The sequence below is a fragment of the Ictidomys tridecemlineatus genome, chromosome 9 (assembly GCF_052094955.1).
Source record: "Ictidomys tridecemlineatus isolate mIctTri1 chromosome 9, mIctTri1.hap1, whole genome shotgun sequence".
Lineage (NCBI taxonomy): Eukaryota > Metazoa > Chordata > Mammalia > Rodentia > Sciuridae > Ictidomys > Ictidomys tridecemlineatus.
In genome coordinates this window covers 141,967,779-141,995,260 of record NC_135485.1, presented here as the reverse complement: position 1 = coordinate 141,995,260, position 27,482 = coordinate 141,967,779, and the positions used below count along the sequence as shown (strand labels likewise).

Sequence of the window (27,482 nt, the reverse complement as noted above, 5' to 3'; positions counted from 1 at the left end):
ACTGTTTGGGTGAAGATGAGTTTCTTCGGGATGGCTTTTTAAATACTGGGCACTTGTGCTTGTGGACAGCGGTAACCTGCATCGTCACTGTTACCATCACCATCGTTGAAATCATCACCAACGGGAAACATCTGTTAAACACTATCCAAGGAGTTGTGCAGAGAAAGGTTAGACAACGCCATCTAAATCGATTTTTTGAGGGTGGTGACCAGTTCTTCATTGGCTTTTTATTCCTAGAGGTTGGCACAGTGCCCGTCACACCGTAGAGGCCCACAAAATTGTCAAATGATGATTTCTGAAAGGGTAAAAGGGCTACAAAGAGTAGGGGGCAATTTTTACACCCCCATTTTTCTCTTCTTATCAAACCAGCTCCCCATCATCCCCATCCCACACCTGAAAGAGCTGTGTTCTCCAGTTTGAGAAAGGAGTGCATTTGGTCTCTCAGAGCTACTACTTGGATCCATGAAAGGGAACACAGGAGGTAGCATGTGGAAATGTTAAGATTTTGGCTGCCTGGGAATTTTCAGAGAGAAGAATTCTTTCTAATACTAGAAATAGATGGATATCCAGCTCCTGCTCTTTCTTTGAGATCAGAACACCCACTAAAATCAGGAGGAGTGGGGGTGCAGCATGGGAACAAAGAATGGGGGCCTTGGTGTGTTAATTTGAATTTCATTCTGTCACTTCACTTTGAGGGTGATTCTGAAAAGTGAATGCATTTATAAGGCTATTAATAACCATATTTCTCTCCTAATCATTATGATTAAGTTGTTGGCACTGCCAGGTACCTGCAGCTTCCGTCACAAAGCCCCAGACAGTTTTGCTCTCCCATGTGACGGCATGGAGATGCTGACGGACGAGGCCAGGGCACGTGCTGCTCACTTTCCTTCCCCTGTCACTCAATTTAAATCCATGCTGAAAACACAGAGTAAAGTTTACAGCAGTTTTCTAAATCATAAAAGTCTTCCTTCAGATAAGGGACAGTCAGTCAGCTTTCCCTTTATTGGTCTGTTCCCAAGGAGGGTATTTATGGTCTCAATGTCACAGTTGGTTTTTCCACATTTTCTCTCCTTCCATCCTGGTGTCTTCTGGTCCTTTCACTCACTGCAGCCCGAAGCTCTCGGATACTTTCAACCTCTCGATCGTATTTACTGTGGAATTGTTCCAGATCTCTAGGGATTGAGTCCAGCTCCTGCCTGTGGCATTGCAGTCCACACCACGCAGGGCCAAAGGGCAGACCAGAGTGCAGACCCTGGAGAAAGAAGGCCTAGTTTTAACTTGGTGTGGGGCAAATTACCCACCTCACAAAGCCTTGATTTCTTCCTATGAGAATGAGAATCATAAAAAAGAACTAGGTCCTAGGTTAGTAATGAACATTAAAACAATACTGGGACCCTAAAAGTGTCACTGTCACGACAAAGAAAACAGTCTCCAGTGCCCAGGATCTGGATGGCCATGTGGTCTTGGTATTCTCCTGTTGAAACAAGCACTTCACAGGAAATTCAAGATGGCGGGCTAGAGGAAGCTGCATTCCTAGTGGCTGTGTGGCTTGGGATTTGCACAGCAGGAGTACTGTTTCTTAGGTGAGTGAAAGAAGGATCTCATTAACCCTCAATGTTGGACTGTCAGAGTGGCTTAGAGACTCAGAAATTTGGGTACATTAAACAGGGAAGAAAGAGCACATTGCAGCTAAGCTGATGGCAACAGTGGTAGTGATTCAGCAGAGAGGGAGGGAGAACACAGGGAGGAACACAATGGGCCAATTTGGGATGGTAAAACCTGTATATCATAAAAGCAGCTTGAATTTAGCTGATCCAGAAGCTCCACTGTGCACTGGTGCTTGAAAAGTGCTTTGTGTTTCTCAGCTGGTTGAGGGGAGGTGAAGCCATCTTGAAGTGCTCACACTGCAGCTGCTGCTGTGGAGCCAGGAGGTCACAGAAAATACTGCCATACTGTCCCTGCAAGCCCCTACTGTGTGGCCTAGAGTGTCCCTAGCAGAACATTAGTGAAACAGGCACAGAGAAGATTGCACCCACAGAATTCAAGTTGGAAAAGTGTAGGAGAGCCCAACTCGCTTCTCCTTGAGTCAGTCAGCTCACATGAGCAGCTGAAGAGGGTCTGGAATATGAAGAGGCAGGTGTGAACACATTCAGGGACTAAGCAGGGGAAGGCTGTGTTTGTGGGCAGCAGAGAGTGTGGATGATTGACTCCCCTATCCCATGAGTAGAATTCTTAGAAGGCTCTGAGATCTAGACTCTGACTGAGACAGACAACTGCCAGGGCCTAAGGATGTGTTAATCAATTCTCTCTACATCAGAAACCTCCCTACAAAGCTCCTGAGGCCTAATTAGACCTCAATCTCAGCCTCAGGACTCCATTCGTAGAACTCTGCTGCAACCCCACCCTAGGAGGACAGTGGTCTGGTCTGTGCAGACAGAGCTCCAACTGAAAGTACTTTCCATCCCATCCTACCTCATAGTGGTGAGAAGGAAAGCTGAGAGCTATCTCCACCAGCTCCAGTATTAGGCCACTACAATTGGCAGCTTGGTGAGCAACACAAAAAGCCCAAGAAGAAATGGAAGGAAGAACAGTTGGGCTTAGGCAGTGTCCGTCCAGGCTCATCAACCGTTTTAACCATGACCACCTCAGTGGAGATGATTCTTTCATTTTTCATTAAGAATCTTTTTTTCCATTTTTATTTTTGGTGTGCTTGCTGTTCTTGTTTGTTTGTGGACACACACACACACACACACACACACACACACACACACTTGTTTATTTTTTCCTCATTTTAAATGTAGGTATTTTTCTTTGCCTTGTTTTTTGAGGATTAAGTTTTGGGTTTGTTAATTTTGGTTTTGTTTTGTTTTTATTGTTTGTTCTCTTGTTTTTCTTTCTCTCCTTCTCCCTTAATGATTTGTCCCCTTGTTCTCTCTTCTTTTTACTTTGTTTTTTCCTATTTTTCTCCTCTTTATAACCATCATCTGCTATGTCTCTTATGTATTGTCTCTATTCACATTTTGAGTATTGTAAATTCTCTTCTATCTTCCTATTACAATCTCTTTTCTCTTAATGAACTGTGTTTTTAAGAATCATTTTTAGAACTAATTGGTGTATATAACTTCTGTCCCCACCACTCATGCTATTGCTGTTATTGCTGCTGTGGATGACATAGTTGACATCTGCTGTTTGTGTGAATGCCAGATCTAGTTCACAGGTATTTATTGTTTTTGCTGTTGGAAATTGCTGGCCTCACCATTACCATTTATGTGCTAAAAATTAATGCTTATTAATATTAATCATAATAAGAACTGTGGTTTTATTTTGAGCTTTAACATTGTTTGAACTGGCTGTTGCTATTGTTCATTTCCCTCCTTTCTGTGAGGTACTGGGAATCTACAGGGGACCATAAGTTCACAGGGTAGAGACTCCGATGCTGAACTGAACTCAGCCAGAAGATGGTGCACCTTGCTCCACACACAAATTAACAACACAAAACTTTAGCTACACTTTAGTACAAAGAAGAGAAGAGGCAAAAACCCAAACTAACAACCAAGTGCCATATAGGAATGGCTAGGGTGAGCCCTCAGGTGCCATTCATGGACATCCACTGCTACAACAAAAACAGAATTTACACAAAGCCTGTGGATACCACATCTATGAGGGGGGTCTCAATATAGATCACTCTAGGACACTTTGGCAAGAGTGGACTGTGTCCTGAAAAGACCAAACATGAGTACGAAAGAGAAATCCATCCCAATGGATGCATAAAACTCAACACATTAATATAAGATATTATACATATGTGTGTATGTATGTATACACACACATATAAATACACACACACACACACACACACAAACAAGGTAACATGACATCTCCTAAAAGTTCATAATTCACCAGAAACTCACTCAAAATATCTACCAAAAGATATTGAAGTGGATGAAGTATCAGATAAAGAATTCAAAAGAATGGTTGTAAAAATGATCAATGAATTCCAAGATAATACAAAAAAAAAGACCTGAATGAATTAAGGAAGTCATTACAGGATATGAATGAGAAATTCAATAAGAAGATGAAGATATTGACAAAGAATCAAACAAATCTTAAAAATGAAAGACATAATATATCAAAAAAAAAGAAAGAAAGAAAAAAAAAGTCAGTTGAAAAATCTATTAGAGTAAACCATGGTGAAGACACAATCTCAGAGCTAGAAAATGAAGTGGTCATCCTTGAACATTCAGAGAGTATTAAAGAAAAGAAAATAAGTACCCATGACTAGAATACATAAGAACTTCTGGACAACATTAAGAGGGAGAATTTAAGAATACTGAAATTGAGGAGGGTTGGGAGATGCAGGATAATGGCATGAATAACCCCTTCAGAAAAATAGTAATGGAAAAATTTCCAAATCTTGAGAAAGGGATGGACAGCTAGACACAGGAAGCATTCAGAACTCCAAATAGACAATATCCAAAGAACCTCTCCATGACACATTATAATAAAAATGCCTGACATGCAAAACAAGGATAGAATTTTAAAAGCCTTAAGAGAAAAACATCAGGTCACATTTTGAGGAAATCAATCAGAATTATTTCTGATTTCTCAGTAAAAACTCTAAAAGCCAAGAGGGCTTAGAATGATGTATTCCAAGTCCTGAAAAAAAAAATAACTGTCAAGATTGCTGTAACCAACAAATCTTTCCTTCAAAATCAATCAAGAAATAAAAATCTTTCAAGATAAGCAGAAACTTAAAGAATTCCTCACTACTAAACCCACACTACAGAACTTATTTAAAGAAACACTGCAAAGCTGGGGATGTGGCTCAATCGGTAGCATGCTCGCCTGGCATGCGTGTGGCCCGGGTTCAATCCTCAGCACCACGTACAAACAAAGATGTTGTGTCCGCTGAAAACTAAAAAATAAACATTAAAAAATTCTCTCTCTCTCTCTCTCTCTCTCTCTCTCTCTCTCTCTCTCTCTCTCTTTTAAAAAAAGAAACACTGCATGTATAAGAAATGCAACAAACAGCCAAAAACAACCACAACAAAACCCCAGAGCTCACATGAATGAACAATTATCATTTGAAGTGTAGCCAAGCAAATAAGAAACAAGACCAGATTGTGCATTAGAATGGAATCAACAATCCCAGTGACTCAAGAGGCTAAAGCAGGAGGACAGCAAGTTCAAGGACAGCCTCAGGACCCATTCAACCTAGTTAGATCCTGTCTCAGAGGGGCTAGGGACTTACCTCAGTGCTAAAGTGCCCCTGGTTTCAATTCTCAGTTAAAAAGAGAAGAGAAAAGAAGTCAAAATGGCAGGGATTAATAAACATCTCTCTAATAATAATAATATTTAATGTAAATGGTCTCAACTCTCCAATTAGATAGGCTAACAGAATGGATTAAAAAACAAGACCCAACTATATGTTGTTTGCAAGAGAACCAACCATCTTAGAGGCAAAGACAGACACAGACTGAAAGTGGAAAGATGGAAATTGGTACACCATGTGAATGGAGCCTAAAAATAAGCAGGAGTAGCCACTCTCATATCTGACAAAGCCAACTTCAAACCAAAATTAATCAGAAGAGACAAAGAAGGTCACTTCATACTGGTAAAGGGAACAATCCAACAAGAAAATATAGTAATAATAAACATGTATGCTCCAAATGTGGGAAAATCAACACTACTTGAATTAAAGCCTCAGCTAGACCTCAGCACAACACTGGGTGATTTCAAAACACCTCTCACTAATGAATAGGTCATCTAGAAATAAACTCAGTAAAGACTCATCAAACCTGAAAAATATTATAGATAAAACGGACTTAGCAGACATCTACAGAGTATTTCATCCAATGACAGCTGAATACATTCTCTTCTAAGTGGCTCATGGAACATTTCCCGAAATTTTAGGGGAATGTTATGTTTAGACCATATTTTAGGAAAAAAAGCAACTCTTAGTAAATACTAAAAAAATTGACATAATTTCTTGCATCTTATCAGATCATAATTAAATGAAATAGAAATCAGCCAAAAAATCCTACAGAAACTATATAAGCTTATGAAGATTGAGTAATGCACTTATAAATTGATGAATGGATGATAGAAGAAATCAAGGAAAAAATTAAAAATTTATTAGACTCAAACAAGAACAGTAATATAACCTACCAGAAGCTCTGGGGGCAGTATGAAATCAGTTCTACTAGAAAAGTTTATAGCTCTGAGTGCCCACATAAGAAAATCAGAAAGATCCCACATAAATAACCTAATGATACATCTCAAGACTCTTAAAAAAGAAGAAAAAACCAATTGTAAAACCAGTAGAAGAAAGAAATAATTAATGTCAAAGCTGAAATCAATGAAACTGAGAATAAAAAGATAACACAAAGGATCAATGAAACAAAGACTTGATTCTTTGAAAAGATAAACAAGATTGAAAAACCTTAACCAAACTAGCTGAAAGAAAAAGAATATTCAAATTAATAAAAATAGAGATTAAAAAAGGAGAAATCTTGACAGATATCACAGATATCCAGAGGATCATTAGGGACTATTGGACTATACTCCAATAAATTGGAAAACCTAGAAGAAATGGATACTTTTGTAGACACATATTTCCAAATTGAATCAAGAGGGCACAAAAAACCTAAACAGATCAATAATTTGCAAAGAAATAGAAGCAATAATAAAAAGCCCTCTAACAAAGAAAAGCCTGGGGCCAGACGGACTCTCGGCTGAATTCTGCCAAACCTTTGAAGAAGAGCTAATGCCAATATTCCTCCAATAATTCCATGAACTAGAAAGGGATGGAACACTTTCAGATTCATTCTATGAAGCCAGTATTACACTCATACCCCAAACAGACAAGGACACATCAAGAAAACTATAGGCCAACATTTCTGATGAACTTAGAAGAAAATTCCTTTCTAAATTATCAGCAAAGCATGTTCAACAACATATTGAGAAGATTGTACATCATGACCAAGTTGGTTTGAGCCTGGAGATGCAAGGATGGTTTAACATATGCAAATCAATAAATGCAATTCATCACATAAGTAGAATTAAGGAAAAAAATTACTTAGTCATCTCAATAGATGCAGAGAGGAACTTTAGCAAAATTCATTACCCATTCATAATCAAAAACACTAGTAAATTAGAGATAGAAGGAACCTACTTCAACTTCATAAAGGCTAAATATGAAAAAAAAAACAACACCCAAATCAGCTTCATAGTAAATGGAGAAAAACTGAAAGCATTTCCTTTATAATCTGGAATGGGACAAGGATGTCGACTCTCACCACTCCTATTAACATAGTACCAGAAATTCTAGTAAGACCAATTAGGTAAGAAAAGGAAATAAAAATAGGAAAGGAAGAAGTCAAATTATCCCTGTAGATGATATGATCCCATACATATAAGAGGCAAAAAAATAAAAAAAATTCCACCCAAAGACTTCTAGAGGTAATAAACAAATTCAACAAAATAGCAGGTTGCTAAGCCAGCACACAAAAATCAATAGCTTTTCTATACACCAACATCAAATCTGCTGAGAAAGAAATCAGGAAATCAATCCCATTCACAATAGCTAAAGGAAAAATAAAAATCCCTAGAAATAAATCTAACCAAGGAAGTGAAAGACCTCTATAATAAAAACTATGGAACCTTAAAGAAAGAAATTGAAGAAGACACAGAGATGGAAAGACCTCCTATATTCATGGATAGGAAGGCTTATGTTGCTGAAATGGCCATACTATCAAAAGTAATATACAGATTCAAACACCAGAAAAATGCCACTGACATTCTTTGCAGAACTGGAGAAAATAGCCCTAAAGTTAATTTGGAAGAATTAGACCCAGAATAGCCAAAGCAATTCTACGCCAAAAAAGCAATTCTGGAGGTGCCACAATATCTGACTTCAAATTATACTACAGATCTATCCTAACAAAAACCTCATGGTATTGGCATAAAAACAGACACAGAGACCAATGATACAGGATGGAAGACACGGAGACAAATCCACACAGATAGTTATCTGATCCTTGACAAAGGTGCCAAAAACACACATTGGAGAAAAGACAGCCTCTTAAATAAATGGTGCTGGGAAAACTGGTCACCCATATATGGAAGGATGAGACCAGTCCCTTGTCTCTCACTCTGCACAAAAATCAACTCAAAATGGATCAAAGACATAGGAGGAATTAGATCAGAAACTATGCAACTTCTAGAAGAAAACCTAGGGTCAGCACTCCAGCATGTGGACACAGGCAATGATTTTCTCAATAGGTCCCCTCAAGTTCAGAAAATAATGCCAAGAGTTAATATATGGGATGGCATCAAGTTGAAAAGCTTTTGCCCAGCGAAGAAAACAATCTGGAATGAGAAGAGAGAACCTCCAGAATGGGAGAAAATTGTTGCTAGCTACTCTTCTGACAGATGATTAATATATAGAACATACAAAGAAGTCAAAAAACTTATCACCAAGAACACCCACAAATAACCCAATTAATAAATGGGCAAACGAATTGAACAGACAACTCTCAAAAGAAGAAATACAAACGGGAACAAATGAAAAAAATATCCAGCATCTTTAGCAATTAGGGAAATGGAAATTAAAACTTCAGAGATTTCATCTCATACCAGTCAGAATGTCAGTCATCAGGAATACAAACAATAAGGGATGGGGATATAGCTCAGTTGGTAGAGTGCTTGCCTTGCATGCATGAGGTCCCGGGTTCAATCCCTGGCACCACAAAACAACACAACAAAAACCCAAACAATAATAAATGCTGGAGAGGATATGGAGAAAAAGAAATATGTTTACATTTTTCATGGATTTGTAAATTATTACATCTACTAAATTATTATGGAGGTTCCTCACTAGGCATGGAACCACCATATGACCCAGCTATACCATCTCTTGCTATTTGCCCTGAGTCATTATACTACATTATAAAGTCATTATACTATAGTGATACATGCACACACATGCAGCATAATTCACAATAGCAAACTATGGAACCAGCCTCAGTGTCCATCAATGGATGAATGGATAAGGAAAATGTGGTATACATACGCAGTGGAGTTTTACTCAGCCATGAAGAAAAATGAAATAATGTTATTTTCAGGAAAATGGATGGAATTGGTGAAAACGGTGTTAAGTGAAATCAGCCAAAATCACAAGGTCAAGGGTGGCAGGTCTTCTCTCACATGTGGAAGCTCGAGAAGGAGAAAGAAAGGTGGAGTGGGGGGAAATCTCACAAAAATTGAAGGGACATCAGTGAAGTAAAGGGACGGGGAGGGAGAAGCAGGCAAGGTGGGGGGAGACGAATATTGGGAAATGCTACTGGCCTAATTATATATTGTATTGTGTGCACGTTTGACTATTGTCACAAGCCCCACCATTATATACCACTGTATACACCAAGAAGAAATTGTGTGTATGTGAAAAAAAAAAAGTGTATTGAAAACTTTTTAAAAAAAAGACAGAGAGAGAGAAATGCATCACAGGACATCACCCTCAGACAAGGCCACTATTTGATAGTGAAGACTAAGGGAAAAACAAGATCAATGCGTGCTCACATTTGAACACAGAATGTGAACATTGTCCAATCCACAGAAATGACCAGTGGCCAGTATGAGCAACTCCTGATTCTTTACCAAGGATAGCTGAACCCTTTCTCTATCTTCCCTCTGTCTAGATAACACTTATTAAGATGCTCCCACCTCCTGAGACCCCCCAGTCCAGAGCAAGCCCACTGTCTTGATCCCTCCAAACATCCACCAGCCCCAAGTCTGCCCCAAGTCCTTTAGGACACTACCCTCTGCCGCTCCCCATGCTCCTCCCCAGTGTGTTCTCTCTGTGCAGCACCCAGAGAGAAAGGGAAAGGGCCGGGAGAGGGAGAAGCAGGCATGGTGGGGGGAGGCACCTTGTTCAGCTCGTTCCACTCCAGGTGTGTTTCTGTGATCCCCAGCTGGAGGACGTGGACAGTTATTCCTTCTGATAACCACACTCACAGGACTTAAAGCCATCCCACGGAGCCATGGAAGAGATGCCTTGCAGCCTCAGAGGAGTTGCTTAGGGGCTTCGTTGCTTTTCTCATTTATCAGAATTGGGGGTGGGTGGGCCTGTGAATGCCATGGTCCTCTTGGGCAGCGCGATGCTGGGGGTCTCTGTGCCAGACACCCTCACCCGAGTGCTGTGGAACAGCGGCCACCAGTGTCCTCAGATGCTCCTGTTAAAGAATCCCACAATTTCTGACCCAGTTTCTCCCCTGCTTCTGCCTCTCTATGAAAATGAGCTTGGTCTTTACGGGACCCAGGAAATATGCTGAGCCCAGAGAAGGAGAGGATGGAAAGAAGGCCGCGTGGGCTGGGTGGGAGGGAGGTTTCCTGGGGATCCCAGAGGGTGGTGGAGAGAGGGAACCGGAGGGGAAACAAGGAGAGTCTGTGCGAATATGGACTGGGATTCCCTTTGCTGTCTTTAGAAGGAAGCAAGTAAATGGAAGGGTTGATTATTGAGTAACTCCGTTGTTGAGTTGTGCTTCCTGAAGGGAGCGCTAATAAAAAATTGAGGCATGTGGGACTCTGACTCATCAGGATTTATTCTACAGTCGGAAGACCCACAGAGGCAGCCCTCTTTCTCCTGGAGGCCTTGCGATTTCAGTGTTAACAGAGGGAAAAAGTGATTTTTTTTTTCTCAGACATTTCCAGCAGAACCCAGGATTGACCATACCCAGTTTTCCTCCTGATCTCCCGTCTGAAGGACCCCTAGGGCCCACCTCTGTGGGCAATGAGAATATGCCTAAATGGAGCCGGGGACAATGGCACACATCACTGTCCTCTGCTGAAATGTTCATGAGGCTTGGTTCCCTAAGGCCTTTAATTTGTAGAGACACCCAAAGTAGCCCATCTGTGGCAGACTGAGCAGTGGGCCACCGAGCGTGCTGGAGCGCCCTTGACTGTGGGGTTCCCCAAGCATGGAACTTGCAGTGTGAGAGTGAGGACGTCCCTTGGCCACCTGGGGTCGCCTTGGCACTCGCCTTCATTCACAGCCTCCTTCACAACCTTTCTCCTTTTTCTTGTGCTGCTGACTGAGCGCTTCTTCCTAAGGGGCCCCTGGTCCTCGGACCTCTGCTTACCCACGGAAGAGACGTTCAGAGCCCCTGACGTCACCCACGGCCTCAGGGGGTCAGACGGACACTCCCAACCACGCACCAGTGAGAGGCCACAGGCGATGGTCTGACCAAGGCTTTTCTGTCTTTTTATAATCCCTACCATTTGCTAATTGAATTTCTTTCCTGTTACGCCGTTTCTTTCTCTTTTCCTTACACGCTCCTGTGTGATTGGAAGGTGTGGCTGCCCCACACCTCTTAGGAGGATGTCCCAGAGCTTAGAATCTCAGAGTTCCTCATAGTAATAGGAGTCGTGGTTTGCGGGGACATGACTGCTCTGTGTTGGTAAATATAAACAACAATTTCCAACAAATATGGGTATGAACTGAGAATTCAGTGTTTAGTGGGTTCTTCCAATCCTCTGTTGGAACTAAAGGAGATTGACAGTCCCATTCTCAGGGAAGCAAGTTGCTGATATTTCATATCCTACTGGTTTCGCTTAGAAATGCTTGAATTCCAATCCTTGGTTAATTCTTTATATTTATTTTCTCTTCTACTCAGATGCATGTATATCCTACTCAGGTGATTTTAAAGGTTCAAGAAATGACATTAATTTTCTTTTGTAAATATATTGGTGTATGTTTTTAGAAATTGCAACTGGGGTGGATGATCTGTCTGATTTCAGTTGGCCAGACTACTCTTGGGTCCCAGTCACCTTAGATCAGAGATAACTATAGATAACGGGTTCGGATTGTCTGTAGAAAACTTTACTAGATCCAGAAGGTCACCTTCTGGATCCCAAACCTTGGGTCTGGTAAGACTTCAAGACACAGCTGGATATGGTACGTGTATATTTGCTGTTATTTGTAAAAATAAATTATCTTGTCCCAAAGTTATAGCCAGCACATAATCACTACATTAAATTTGTAAAATATGGAAATATAAGGGGAAGAGGAGAAAATTACTCTGATTCCACCTTAAAAAAAAACAACAACCCCAAAACCCAGCTTTGGGCATGAACTTCTTCCCATGACATTTTTGGGTGCTCCTCCAGTGCTGGAGGGGATGACACATGGAGAGTAAGCTCACCTGGTGCTCCCACTGGGGTGCGGCGGGGACAACCAGGTGTCCTCGCAGGGTTGGGGGAGAGAAGAGCGTCCCAGCCCCTCTCGTCAGTCTGATGAGACACACAGCTTCCGCTGCTGCTCTCCACAGCAGGCCTCTGAATCTTGAAAGGCCCACCACCCGTTCACCACCCTTTTGTATCCTTCCTGGAAGAATTCACAGGACAAACGATGCAGTTTTGTTGAAGATATTTATGACAACATTGAACTTTCCTGGAACCCAGCTCAGCAAAGAACTAAGGTAATGTTCTTATCTTGGAGGATGTGTCAGGTATCAATTTTTTGCCTCACAGCTACAAATTCACTCTTTATTGCTGCTCTGAGGAAATGGATAGGGGCCTTTTGAACGTTTTCTTTTTGTTAGATGGCATCAGATCAGGCTTCGTCAGTAAAGGGAGCGTTGAGAGACACTGCAGGGGAAAGGGTTTGGCTTCCTGGGCAGGCTCCTTAGTGCCTTCTCCAGCACCTGGCTCCTGTCATGCATGGTAGCCAGAGGCACCCAGTAGCCAGGAGCATACTTTCACCTCTTCCTGGGTAATGGTTTCAGAACAACCAGGTCCCAGTATATGAGAACCAACCCCTAGGTCTGATGAGTTGAAGAAAGAGGCTGATAGATCCAGGATTGCCCAGAGTGCAATTTATTGGGGACTTAGGGACGTGTGGGGAACTAGAAGGACATTCTCCTTCAAAGATTAGCCTGACAGCCCCCTGGGAGACATTCTGCCCTGTAGGCATCCTGCAGCTACCTGTCTCCCTGGAACACCCTGCGGTTATCAAGATCATCAGACATCTTGCAGCTTACAGTTTTAAATACCCACCCACATCCAGCAATTGCGAGGAGTTTCCCCATCCCCAGCATATAAATACCCCTGTGTGAACAATAAAAGTTTGCAGCTTGATCAGAACTTTTGTCTTGCTGTCACCTTTCGTGTCTCTTGTCCCTTCATTCCTCCCCATCTAGGTTCGCTGCCCACGTTGATGTGTCCTGCCGGACGGGACAGGGACGGAGTGTGGTTCAGGGTGGCAGCAAGGCCAGTGGAGTCCCACAATTTGGGTCAGAAGGAGGGGTCTTATATCATGGTCAGGACAAAAGTGACTGCATCCAAGCTGGAATGTACCTGCTTTATCTTAAGCTAATATCAAGAACACCTGGCACATTCCCTGCTCTGCTGGCACCAGAGTCTGGGTCACGAACCTCCACATATCACTCTAGTGGTTCTGTCTATTTATAGCATGCTGGGGGATCACTGGGGGAAACAGACCTGGGTTCACCCTGGGACAATCATGGTGGTGGCCACTTAGGATGACACTCAGGTCAAGCTGAATCCCTACAGTGCTTTCGAGGTAGAATGCCTCAGAGAGATATCGCCTTATGAACAGATTTCTGGACACCTTAAAGAGTGGATTTCTATCAAGTGCCAGAGAGCAGGTTTCCAGCAATTTTGCTCAACAAGACATCATGGTAATTTTTCTGCAATTCTTTCAGCCACGACTACGCCTCCTCCAGAGAGGTCTGGATTTCAGCTCCAGGTTGGGGAGAAGTTAGAGATCCCTTCCTGGGCATTGTATCACGGCCCTGAGGGTAGGAGGCTGTGCTTATTCCCATGTCCTTGAGAGTTCTCTTTCCTTCTTATGAGCCAATTCCTGCTACTTCAATCTCCAGTCATAATTAGTGGTTCTCCATATTAAACATTCTTGCTCAAATCACCAAGTATCTTCTTTCTCTTGATTGGACCCAGACTGATAAAGAGGAGGAAAGCAGAGTTGAGAGCCCAGATATTTCTGGCTGTAGCTTTGCAGCATGATGGAGAGGCTACTTCTCTCTTCAATCTACTCTCTGAGTCCCAGATTTCCCAACTGCAAAAGAGCATTAATAATATTACCTGCCTCATAGGATTCTTGTGAGGGTTGAGAGAAATAATACATAGAAATTATCTGAAATAGCACCTGGCACCTATTAAACACTAAGTAAGTGTTATCTGTTAGTATTAACTAATCTAGGTGGATCTTTCAATGAGCTTGGTTGGAGGACCACAAACACAAATTCTATGCCTAACAGAAGCATGTACCATAGTTTACTTAATCATTCCTGCATGGGAAACATTTTATTTGCTTTTAATATTATACTATAAAAAAGATGGCTTGATGAACATTCTTGTGTACAAAATTCATTGACTCTAGAATTTTATTGATGAAGGGACATGGAAAGTCATTTACCCACAAGGAAGTGCTTCAGTAACAGGAGTAGGTTCTGGCCTAACCCCATAAGGGAAGTAGAATTAGAAAGTGTGAAATAAATCATGCTGAGGATCCCAGTAATCTTTGGATTTTTACATCTTTTCAAAAACCTCTTCTAACTTCTCTTTAATGTGTGACAAAAGAAAGGTTTTATTTTCAAGGGAATACAGGTCTACACGGCAAGTCATCTTGTCATAGTCCTTAGAATGTTCCTTGTCTCTTAAGTCGGGCACCTCGGAGGGTCCCACTCTCAAGTAATCAATTAAGTTAATCAATAATTAAACAATTTTGGGAGAGAATTTCAGAAAGCTCTCTTCTAAGTGTTTAGGATGCACCAGTGGGAACAAAATTCCCTGGCCCAAAGGACCTTATGTTCTGTTGCTGGCGGTAGTGATGGGGAGGGGACAAATAATGAATAGTGCCGATAATTCTTAAGTAAATTGCTTAGCGTGTTGGAAAATGGTGATGTGATGGAAAACAGGCTGGATAAGGAGGATCAGGTGTGCCTTGACGGAGTGCAGTTTTTTAAAAAAAGGATAATAAACAGAGTGAGAGGAAAAATGGCAAGAGATGAAGACAGTAGGTAACTGATCCCAGATTGAGTGTGACCTTCTGGGCCAGTGTCAGAACTTTGGTTTTCACTCTGAGTAAAATGTAGAGTCATAGATGGTTTTGAGCAGAAGAAGGCCATGACTGGATCCCTGGGGCTCTTGAGTGAGGAGAGACTTTGTGGGTAGAAGGAAACATTGCCACCCCTCCTCTTTCTCATTCCCATCCCCATGGAAGACAGAAGATGGCAGCTAAACAGTGACAGTCAGGGGGTCTTGGAGGGCCATGAAGAAGCCTGGGCTGGGGGGGCGGTAGACTGGTGGGGGGAAGTGGGGATAGTGCACACGGGTGGTGGTAGGGGTGTGAGGGACAGGAGCATGCAGGGGAGCTGATACTGAGCAAGTCCGTGGATTGATTGCATAGATAAGTATCTAATGAGGGTCGGGAAACCAGGTTTCTCATTGCTGCAGAAGGGATTTCTAAGCACAGAGAGGGGAGGCCAGAGGGGCTCTGAGATGATGTTGGAATGGGAGGTGTGTAGTGGTCCATCTCACTTGTCGACTTGATCGGATTAAAGATGCCTAAGATTGAGAGGCTTCCTGGTGGGTCAATGAGGGTGTTTCTAGAAATGATTGGCTCGTGGGACAGCAAACTATCTATCTATCTATCTATCTATCTATCTATCTATCTATCTATCTATCTATCTATCTATCTATCCATCCATCCATCCCTCCATCCTCTCATTATAGACGTATTAGTGTGTGATATTCTACATGAGTGTGCATATCTCCTAGTTCTGTCCATCGAGAGGGCTTAGAAGCACCAGCACCCTCATAACAATAAATACAACAAGCATCCAGCAACTGGCCTCTGAAAACCATCTTTCACTAAAATAAACCAGGGCTTCTTGAACAATAATGAATGGTTAATTCCAGGATGAAGGCTTGGAAAGTGCAAGGTGAACCTGGAACATCTTCTTTGCTGAAAAATAAGGAAATGCTCAGGGAATGGTGGGAACATTTCAGAAGATATGGGGTCTCTCACTGGTCAGATCAAGGATAATTTTAAGCATGATAAATGAAAACAATGGATCACAGTCCAATGAATAGAAGAGGAATGTGTGAGTCCACATTGATTAAGTTGAGCAAATAAATGAACAAATGAAACAAATGAATAGAGAGGGATTTCCTAATGATAGAGTGTCAAACTGGTAAAGCAAATGGAATCATGGAAATGGAGGGTAACCGTCTGGCAGCCTTCACAGATACGCCTCGTTCTGAAGTCATCAATGGAGGCTAACTCTGAGGGGGAAGGTTTCATGAGGAACAGGAATTTTGACATAATCTAGGAATATCACCTCAGAAAATATTAATAAATTACAAAGGAAAAGTGTAATTTTAAATTACATTTATAATTTTTTACATGAGGAATTTTTAAATTTAGAATTTAAGTGGAGAAATCTGGCAGGCATCATCATGACCAGGTGACCAAGATGGGATGGGGGGACCTGGTGCTCCTCCTGATGCTGCTTCTGTGGAATCTGGCCGGAGTCTGCTCACGAGGCACCATCACAGAGTCTCTGTTACCCTCCATCCTACCTCACATGCCACAGAGCGTCGAGTCCCTGACAGTGGGAAAGACAGAAGTGCTGTTTCAGCTGGAAGGATGTGAAGATACATGACAACGGACATGGCACGCATTCCTCAGACAGCCCTGGACCACAGAGGAAAGAGGTATTTGGGGGACAACTATAAAACCTGAGTAGCATGGGATGGTACTGTGTCAATACTGAGTTCCTGATTTGCAGGGTTGTATCCTGGCTACATAGGACAGCGTTCTTGTTTTTGAAAAACACACATTGGATACTCTGGGGGGGCTATAGGACTCAACTCCTGAAAGGTTCAGAATATTTGGTTAAATTATTATTTCAAAACACTTGTTTTTTTTTGTCTTTTTAAAATTTATATATGACAGCAGAATGCATTACAATTCCTATTAAACATATAGAGCACATTTTTTTATATCTTTGGTTGCATACAAAGAATATTCACACAAATTTGTGTCTTCATACATGTGCTTTGACTAATAATGATCATCACATTCCACCATCATTTCTAACCCCAAGCCCCCTCCCTTCCCCTCCCACCCCTCTGCCCTATCTAGAGTTCTTCTATTCCTCCTATGCTCCCTCTCCCTACCCCACTATGGATCAGCCTCCTTATAACAGAGAAAACATTTGGCAATTGGCTTTTTGGGATTGGCTGACTTCATTTAGCATTATCTTTTCTAACTCCATCCATTTAGCATTATCTTTTCTAACTCCATCCATTTAGCCATGATTTTATTATCTTTTATTGTTGAGTAATATTCCTTTATGTATGTATGCCACATTTTTTATCCAGTCATCTATTAAAGGGCATCTAGGTTGGTTCTGCAGTTTAGCTGTTGTGAATTGTGCTGCTATAAACATTGATGTGGCTGTGTCTCTGTAGTATGCTGTTTTTAAGTCCTTTGGGTACAGACGGAGGAGAGGGATAGCTGGGTCAAATGGTGGTTCCATTCCCAATTTTCCAAGAAATCTCCATACTGCTTTCCATATTGGCTGCACCAATTTGCAGCCCCACCAGCAATGTATGAGTGTGCCTTTCCCCCACATCCTCACCAACACTTATTGTTGTTTGTATGCATAATAGCCTCCATTCTGACTGGAGTGAGATGAAATCTTAGAGTGGTTTAATTTGCATTCCTCTAATTGCTAGCGATGATGAACATTTTTTCATATATTTGTTGATTGATTGTATATCATCTGAGAAGTGTCTGTTCAGGTCCTTGGCCCATTTATTGATTGGGTTATTTGTTTTTTTGGTACTTAGCTTTTTGAGTTCTTAAATACCCTAGAGATTAGTGCCTATCTGATGTGTGAGGGGTAAAGATTTGCTCCCAACATGTAGGCTCTCTGTTCACCTCACAGATTGTTTCTTTTACTGAGAAGAAATTTTTTAGTTTGAGTCCATCCCATTTATTGATTCTTGATTTTAATTCTTGTGCCAAAGGAGTCTTATTAAGGAAGTTGGGGCCTAATCCCACATGATGGAGATTAGGGCCTACTTTTTCTTCTGTTAGACGCAGTCTCTGATTGTATTCCTAAGTCCTTGATCCATTTTGAGATGAGTTTTGTGCATGGTGAGAGATAGGGGTTTAATTTCATTTTGTTGCATATGGATTTCCAGTTTCCCCAGCACAATTTGTTGAAGAGGCTATCTTTTCTCTAATGCATGTTTTTGGCACCAAAACACTTGTATTTTTTTTAAAAGAAGGCTATTGGGGGTAAGAGATAATGGTGATTTAGGCTAGGGGTAACACAGTAGTTGGGGGAGAAGATAACATTCTGGATATATTTTGAGAATAAACCAATAGCTCTTTCTGGTGAATTAGATATGGATTATGAAAGAAAACCAAGATGCAAGAATGACCCCAAGCATTTTGGCCTGAGCCCCTGGAATGAGTGACTGTATTGCCACCTGCGTGTGAGCTGTGGGTAGGGCTGGCTTTTAGGGACGGTGAAGAGTTCTGCTTTGGAGGAGTTGTTTGAGATTCAGGAGACATCCTAATGAAGATGTCAAGTATTTAGCTACCAGAATCTGAAGCTCAGAAAGGGAGTCAGGCTGGAGATTTAAATTTGGGAGTTGTCAGCAAGCAGATGGTATTTAAAGTCAGGAGGGTGTGAGATCACCACGCAGGGAGCACAGAAGACTAGAGAAAGCACACACTCAGGGCCGCCTTCCAGGGGGCTTCAGCCAGGTAGACTCTCCAAAAAGTCACTGAAAAATGTCCACCCGTGTAAAAATGTAGGGCTATGGACCCGAACATTCTTTGTCCTCAAAGTGGCAAAAGTTTGGCTCGTGGAGAGAGGATTGACGTAAAAACCACAATGCCACATGCACTGACATTTTCATTATGTTTACTATGTGCCAGGCACAACGCCAAGCGCTCTACGTGGCTTATCACATTTCATCTTCATCTCAACCTTATCAGGGAGGTGATATCATTCCTTCTTTTCATGCAAGGAAACTGAGGCTTATAAATTAAAATGCTGTGTTCAGCTGGATGGGGAGGCTGAGGTGGGAGGACCGAGAGTTCAAAGCTAGCCTCAGCAAAAGCAAGGCGTTAAGCAACTCAGTGAGACCCTGTCTCTAAATAAAATACAAAATAGGGCTGGTGATGTGGCTCAGTGGTCGTGTGTCCCTGAGTTCAAAACACTGTGTTCAACATCTCGCAGCTAGTACCTAGTGAGGCTGGGGTTCAGACCGCTGTGATCTCTGCAAGTGGACTTCCAGTTGAATGGCTGCGTTATCCAGCCCTAAGCACAGGAAAAAGACGAAGAAGCTTCTCATAGGGCCCTAGACCTGGCTAAAACAACCAAGCCAACACACACACATACACACAACAAATGCACAAACACACACAAAACACACACACACACACATCTGTAACTGAAGACTTCCAAGCATTTGAGAAAATTCCTTTCCCCAAACGGACTGCCTCTCACTTATGGGGGTGTGCCCTCTGAGAGAGGTCCTGGAAGCTTGGGTGTGATGGAGAAAGGGCTTGTTGGAGTTGACCCACGTCTCCAAGGACCTCGTCTAACAAAACAGTGCAGTTTCCAGGGTCCCCAAATCCTGGGTTCTGAACACAGCCAACCCTGTGTTTTTAAGAGCTCTGTCTTTCCTGAAATTCCTTTCTTTTGGCTTGCTGTTATTTGCCACTTTTACAAGCTACTGAACCACATCACTGGTGTGAACAGTTTCAAAGCTTACATATTTCTTTTTGTAATCAGTTTAGTCGATCTTGTAACTATAAAGAGAGAGATGGTAAATCCTAAGCTCCCATTCTGAGTCAGAATTTATGACAAGAACAACGTGCTTGTGCCCAAACAGAGCCATGCATGTATGGTAATATGGCACTTGAAATTTATGTACTTCCTTTTATCCAAGGAACAGAAAGTGCTTCTATAAAATGGATTAAGAGCCAACTGTCTACAGCAGGCAATGAGAACGGTTCAAAATAGGACTGCCGTGGGAATCGTTTGATTTCTGCAAGGCCAGAGGTCACACTAAACAACCAGGAGTCCCGTGTTTTACGCAAGTGGATTTCAGGAGACCACCGCCACTTCAACCCCGGCTGCCAGTGATGGATTTCACTGCATCTTCACCCACAGGTGTGGGATTGAAGACTCTCCTGTGGCACTGCTGTGTGGTGCTGGACGCCACACAGGACGAGCCCTGGGTATCAGGAGGAGATGGCAAGCAGTGTGCATCCCAGTCATCTCCTTCTACAGACTGACTGGTTGGCTCTCCTTAGCAAGGACAATTCTTTGTGATTCTTGTTGTCAGTTTGAAAAACTCCAGTCTTATAGATAAGCCAGAATTGAAGGCCCATGTAATAATATGGCTTCTATAGATTGCATTCTGTAAAATGCCCACACTTGGATAGGTCCCTATATGAGTTACCGATTGCTGAGTAACAATGATCTCAAATGGACTGACTTTAAATAACATTTATGATGTCTTAGTTTCTGTTGGCCAGGAGTCCTGGGGTGACTTGTCTGGGCCCTCTGCTTTGGGACCTACCTTGAGGTGTTATCTAGGGCTGTGTCCCCTCCAGGCTTGACTAGGGGACAATCTGCTCCTACTCACAGGGCTTTTTGCATGGTTCAGTCCCTTGTGGGTTGTCGGGCTGAAGTCCCAGCTCCTCGAAGTCGGTCAGAGGTCCCCCTTAGTCCCTTGCCACATGAGCATCTCACAAGAAGAGGGCAAAGGAGAGGACTGGCAAGACCAGCCGCAGGCTTGGCAGCACTTACTGAGGTTTGTTGCTTCATCACAGAAACACAGTTGGCCACTAGTCAGGGGCATGTCAGCAGCTTACGCTTCGGGGCTGGGGACCACACAGGGCATGAAAGGTGGGGTGGGGGGCGGACCCCTGGGAACCTGCACACACCTTGTCTCACTGTATCCAGGAGTAACCCTCCAGTGCAGTGTCGGTCCTTCCCTGTTATGGATGGGACAACAAGTTCTCTGATTCCTCAACTTTCCCCCATGACAAAAAAGTTCAAACTTAGTGATTCACAGCGTTCATTCATTTATATGCTTATTCCATAAATATGTGATATGATACGACACAGTTGCCAAGATGCCAGTTTGTATTCTTGGTAAAATATGGGAGTATACCAACATCCTAGTAATTCTTGAATCAATGTTCCTGTGAGAAGGAACTATTTACAAAACCATATATTATATACAGTGTCTGATTTATTGTTATACCCATAGGAGATATTCATAAGATATAAGAATTGTATCTTTTATATCATTGTAAGAATATAAAAATTCTCATAAGAATTATTAATTAATCTACCTTTATCATTTTCGTTGAAACACCTGGGATTGGAGTGTCCAGGATCCAATCATTTCCATTTCAGAGATGGATGGACAGTGGTGATGATGTAAACAATGCTGCAGGACCTAAAATGGAGAATTTCCGCTCAGTCCTATTTAGACCTCAACCACACGGGAGAGGTTGACATGTAACTAGGGTTGACACCACTGTTACAGACATCACGTACCCACCACAGGTGTTAGCGAGGCTCGCCGTCCTGCTTCCCTTGAGATCATGTGCAAAGTCTATAAGACATAAAATTTTAAATTGTGAAAATAATGCACATATGTAAAAGATGAATTTTAAAAGTTGTGCCGTTTTCTTAACTCAGAGGAACCTACCATGTGGCAAGTACTGAGATGAGGAATTATTCATAATATACATATATGTATCGTAGTGCTTGCTTTATGGTGTTAGACTGGTCGTGGATATTCATTTTATACAGGGGACTTGAGCGTCAGGGGTTCTGTCATCTCTTGGGGGTGCTGGAACCAATCCCCCAAGAGACAGCTGTGATTCTTTTCTGTCCTATGATTTGGTGTGGAGGCAGGCCTCACCCACTCTGAGCACGCCATCTACCATTGAGCTTCCCCCTCCCGGACCCTTTGAGATAATGGAAGATACTCTGGGATTGTGAAAGTCGGCGAGGGGAGCTGCTGGGGCAGTGCTTCTTCACTGACAGAAAGGCAGATGCTCTTCTGGGGCATCATCAAACAGCCCAGATGCAACCTAGAGCCAGGGACGGGGTCATTTCTGATCTATGCAATTACTCAGAGGCCAAAAGGAAAGACCCGCCCAGTTTCATAAAACCCAACAGCAGGGATCTGGAGAATCAATGAATGCTGGTGGATACCCACAGGGCAACTTGGAAGCCAAGTCACTCCACTCGGGAAACCTTTCACAGAGAGTTATTTTTGAACAACACTCTGAGATGTGGAAAAGCAGGAACTGGAAGGATGAAGGCAGAAGGCTGACTGGCTACCTTGAGAGCCTCGGTGTCCATGGCTGATTGGCAGCTCTTTATGCTGTGGCCAAGAGGCTGCAGGATTCCAGGCCTCTCCTGGGATAGGGCAACTTGCTAAATATTCCCTAGAACCCGTGGTCTCACCAGCAGCCTCCTCAGCAGCAGGACAGGGAGGAGGTAGCTGCTGTGGTTGGTCTTTTACTTTTTCCCCTCGAAATACCCAGATTTCCAAGTGGCGAGAAAACAAAACACCAAACCCTGATTAGAATTTTGGATTAAGGACAGCTATCTGCCTTGTCTCACTTTTGATGCACCAGCTGATAATTGGGCTATCGCTGGGTCTAAAAATAACATACAGTACATTAAAATAATATTCCTTGGCTACATTTCCAAAGTGGTATTCTGGGACTTCTGTGCATTAATCCTGTAACAATAACAGGATTTGTGCTTTTAACTCCCCCAGCGTAGCTTTGAAAATCTAGCCTAAAGCAGCTAACGCTGCCGTTTAAATCATCCTCTCACCATCCACAGGGAAATGCCGAGATTAAAAAATGACAACCCGACCGGTCCAATGACCTATCCCTGGGAGAATAAGAGAAACAACCTATTTCCTCTCAGGAACTGGGCCGATCAATATAAATATTTCAAAAGGACGACCGTGAGCTAAAGGCCTCAGAACTGGTGTTCTTCCTCAGAACACCCTAGATATTTCCACAGTGGACTTATCAGGTTTTCCACGGGGGAGGGAGATACTGTGAGTGCTGAATAACTGGAACTGAGCTGGCAGGCCCTGTGTGAGTCTGCGTGTGTGTGTGTGTGTGTGTGTGTGTGTGTGTGTGTGTGTGTGTGAGAGGAGGGAAGGAGAAGGCGGCTGTCATTATTGTGTATGTTTCTGGTAAACATTCTTTTTTATCCTGTCGAAACTTGGGCGTATCCCAGAGATTAGGTGCTCTTAATGGTGTTAGCGTAAAAGAAAAATTGCACGTCCTAAAATTTGCACACAGCTCCAGATTGAAGTGGCAGGAGTTTTTCAATGATACCATTAATTGCATTTCATTAATGAAGAAAAAGCTTTTGTGTAGCCACGGTTTGTGATGGGCTGCATGTAGCCAGTGTCGGTCCCACGAACAGGCTGGCAGGGCTCTCGGCCTGCAATGCCTTTGAAATTCTAAAACGGAAAAGGAGGCCAACACACTGAGCAATTATTTCGGAACAGATTGCCCGTTAACATTTCATAATATCACCGAGATGCATCATTTCTGGGACGGAGTCTTGCTTTGGCTACAAACCTCCGAGAGGTGGCAGCACCCCCTGCTCCTTGGCTGGCCGCGGCCCTCCAGCAGCTCACCGCAGAGGCCTCCTCATTGCGTCACCTGGAAGCCAGTTTGGAGGGCGGAGGTGGGGGAGGGGAGATGTTCTTCTGCAGAGTTCAGGAAACAGCTGCATGGCTTATTTTAAATGGATTTGAAAAGGTTTTTCTTTTCCTTTTTTTTCCCCCTTGAAATCCGCTGGCCTCTGTGATATCTTTCTATGGAAACCACATGGGCACCGTTAGGCATTCCCTGGTTCACACCCCGAGGGAGGAAGGAAGAGTTCCAGTTGTTGGGGATCCCCCGAGATCTCATTTTCAATTCCCCAAACTCGTCTGTTATCAAGACAGGAAGGTGGGATTCAGATGGCATTACTGATGCTTATTTTTTGAGCACACGTGTGTACAAGGCGCTTAGCCCAGCATTGGGCCTGGGACGCTGCCCACCAAGGATGGCTTTCTTCTTCCCCAGCCATCTCTCAGCACCCCACCCCCAATCTCATGCTAAAAATATTCTGCAGAGCAAATAGCTGTTGAGACAGCGTCAAACCCTGCACAAATAAGTGACAGTATAAACTGCCAGGCTAAGTGTCAAACGCCGAGATGGAAAGCATCTGGTGTCGGCTCGAGGAGTGTCAGGGCAGGTCTGGACGGCCAGCAGCACCCAGGCGTCCGGGGAACCTGGTCCCCTTCATGCACGCTACGCAGTTTGAAGGAAGAGCGGGCACACACCAAGGTGACCTTGCTGAGGGGGGTATTGACAGGATGCAGAGACAGGACCCTCCTGGGAAGCTGGACTCTGGGAGGGAGGCCAGGTGGAGCAGGGCTCAGCATGGTTTCCGTCCAGCACAGTCAGCTAGGGACTTCCCTCCCACCTGGCCTAGCCATCAAGGGACTGTCTCTGGTCCCCACGGACAGCCTGCCTTTGACCCTGCGCCTCTTCATGAGCTCACCTCCTCAGCTCGGTCTGACTTTGTCACCTTGTAGCTTTCCCTGTGACATGGGCCTCAGGTCCCGTGAACACCACAGGACCATCTTCCCTGTATTTCCAGACAGAGGAGGAGGAGGAAAGGGACCAAGAGAGAGTCCACTTGGCTCCTCTGGTGACATCCCCTGTCTGTCTGGTTGGAGGCCAGACCCCTCCCAGGGACTGAGCAGGCCTGTGAGTGGCCGCCTCCCAAGGCCCACCCTGGCCCTGGAGGGCTGTGGATGCGCGCACTGTCACGGGGAGCGGCTGCCTTCTCCAGGCCCCGGGCGGCTGGCTGTCGTGGTGACCCTGTGGGCTGCTCAGCTCCAGGGGGACAGGATTCTCACCTTTTCTCTTGTTTGCAGGGATTCAGATGCAGCTCGGAGAACACAGTTAACAGTGATGACTCATACCCCGTCCTCAGGGACCGGAAACTTAAAGAAAGGCACAGAGCCTCCCCAGCACAGGCTTATTCGGGATGGGGCTGGATCGGACGCCAGTGTCCTTGTTATGATCAAATCTTCCTTAGCGGGTCTCAAACTGGCACTTCAAAGCACACACAGACTCTCCATGCCACCCCAAAGCGCCACCTCCAGGTGCCATGACGTAGGCTGCCAAGGCTCCTCCTCTGCTGCTCAGGGTTGGCCACGCCCTGGTTGGGGACATCTGGAGCAGGGGCAAAGGGCACATGGGACATGAAGCCAGGTGGCTGCTGCAGGTGCCCAGCCCTGGCCCTTGCCTTTCTCTGGTCCTTTCCTGTCACATGAGGACAGGAGGCAGGACAAGGCAGTCCCCACAAGGCAGCTGGCTGGCATCTGGCCCCTTCAGCGGAGCCACCCAGCCCAGGGGGCCTTGTTCCCCACTGGCCTCGACAGCCTGCCCTTGCTCTCCCTCGCTTCCACTTGTGGCCGGTCTCAGCCCCACGGCACTGAAGGGAGTATACAAGCAGGGGATGAATGATGGTCAGGTTTTCAGAGGTGACCAAGTTCCTTCAGCCAAACCACCAGGATTTCCATATCTGTTGGATTTTGTCACTAACTGTGCTGCTTCGGGGTATCACATTTATCATTATCTGGATTTTTTTCATTATCTGGTGACTCCTGACGGTCAGTCTGAGCTCACTAATTTAGATGGTAAGCTCCCAAGCGCTCCCTGCACTGTCCAACACAGCGCTGAGAGGGCTACCAAGCAATGAGGGTGAGGATTTGCTTCCTGTGGCTTCAGTTACCTGCAGTCAAACACAGTAAGAAGATCTTAAATGGAAAATTCCAGAAACAAACCATTCCCAAGTTTTAGATTGCGCACCTGTCTGAGTGGCGCGATGAAACCCGCTGGGATGTGGGTCCCATGCTCCTCACCCTCACCGCTTGGTAGCCCTTGGGGTCAACCGTCGGGGCTGATCAGTACACTAGGCACCGATTATTCAAGAACTCAGAGTCCCAGGCTTCTCGTGGGATTCAAATGTCTGGTTGTCACCTTTCTTCATACTTTCCGCTTTGCCGCCTCCTCTCCGTCCACCCGCCTCCTCTCCCATCGGCGTGGGCCCAGTTGCGCTGTGGAAACAGTGGCTTGCACATCTTGGTGGGGACTCTGCTTGGCAGGGGGCTCTGGGCCTCAGTGGACCAGACGGTCACTGTGGCAGGAGGGCAGCAGGGTGACGGTGGGTGCACTCACCCTTGGCCACCTCTCCCACCAGGCCTGGCACACAGCTTAGTTGATATTTCAGTAGCCAAGTAGGTCACATGGCCATTCTTAACCTTGAGGGGACAGAGAAGAACTGCCCTTGGGTGGCCCTGGAAAGAGGAGAACCTGAAATGTTGGTGACCCCGGCAGTGCCGAGCAGAGGCCTGGCAGTGGCTGCCTTCCAACTCCGTGTTTAGTGAGGCACCGGAATAAATATAGACTCTTTATGCACCGGGGCCCACAGGAATGAAAAACAAAATAAACCTGTGATAAGGATGATTTACGTCATTAAAAATGGTTTTTCTATGTTAGATAAATGTCAGGGTTTTTTCCCTCCAAATCAGTGATCCGAAGCAATCAGCCGCAGTCTCTCCTAAATGCCATCTGTCTAAGCGGGGTTCACATTAGTCACCGGAGTCTACACAGCCTGCTCAGGTTCCTGATGCTTCCGTACCTCACAAAGGCCCGTCCGGCAGCTCAAAGAGTGCTTCTCCCCAGAGCAGAGTCACCTGGGCCTCCTGAGCTGTGGGGTCTGATCTTTATTCCCACTCTCGGGTCCGGTTAGACTCTGTCGGTCATAATGCAAGACCCCAGATCCTTCCCAAAGCAGACCGGGCGTCATCTTGCTCACTAAGTGGTCTTCCGTTCTGCACTCATTCAATAATTCCCTTCCCCCTAAAATATGCCACTATAATGACAAGAACAAGAAGTTTATTTCCAAAGGTAAAGAGCTTGGTGGCCAACTCTTTTTATCCAAGTCAATGCGCCATGACCATGACCTGCCACGGAAGAGCCTGCCGCGGTCTGATTAAAGAGGACTCTCTGCATTAGAGTCTGAAGATTGGTTCAGGTTCCAGCACTATCCTGCTTTAGCTGTGTTACCTTGGAGAAAAACACTTGGCCTCTCTGAACCTTCATTGGTGAATCTGGGATAATTATACTCACCTTCCAGGATGAAGCTTCCTATCCATAAAATGTAGTTATAATCTCTACCTCTCAGGGTTATGGGGATATAAATTATTGTGACAAAGATAACTTCTGGGCAAAATATATTTGTGTAAGTATGTATATCCCAAGCTGGGAACTTCTTCCCTCCTTTTTTGCT

At 44.1% G+C, this 27,482-nt stretch overlaps 1 long non-coding RNA gene across 1 annotated transcript; it reads right to left on the bottom strand.

The window, feature by feature from the left end:
• Nucleotides 1-16,414: 16,414 nt before the first annotated feature.
• LOC120892604 (uncharacterized) lies at nt 16,415-25,326 on the bottom strand. The gene is made up of 4 exons (XR_005737382.2): nt 25,042-25,326; nt 21,642-21,699; nt 21,434-21,540; nt 16,415-16,646 (listed from the first exon to the last, which is right to left on the bottom strand). It is a non-coding gene; the product is annotated as an uncharacterized LOC120892604 (long non-coding RNA).
• Nucleotides 25,327-27,482: the final 2,156 nt, after the last annotated feature.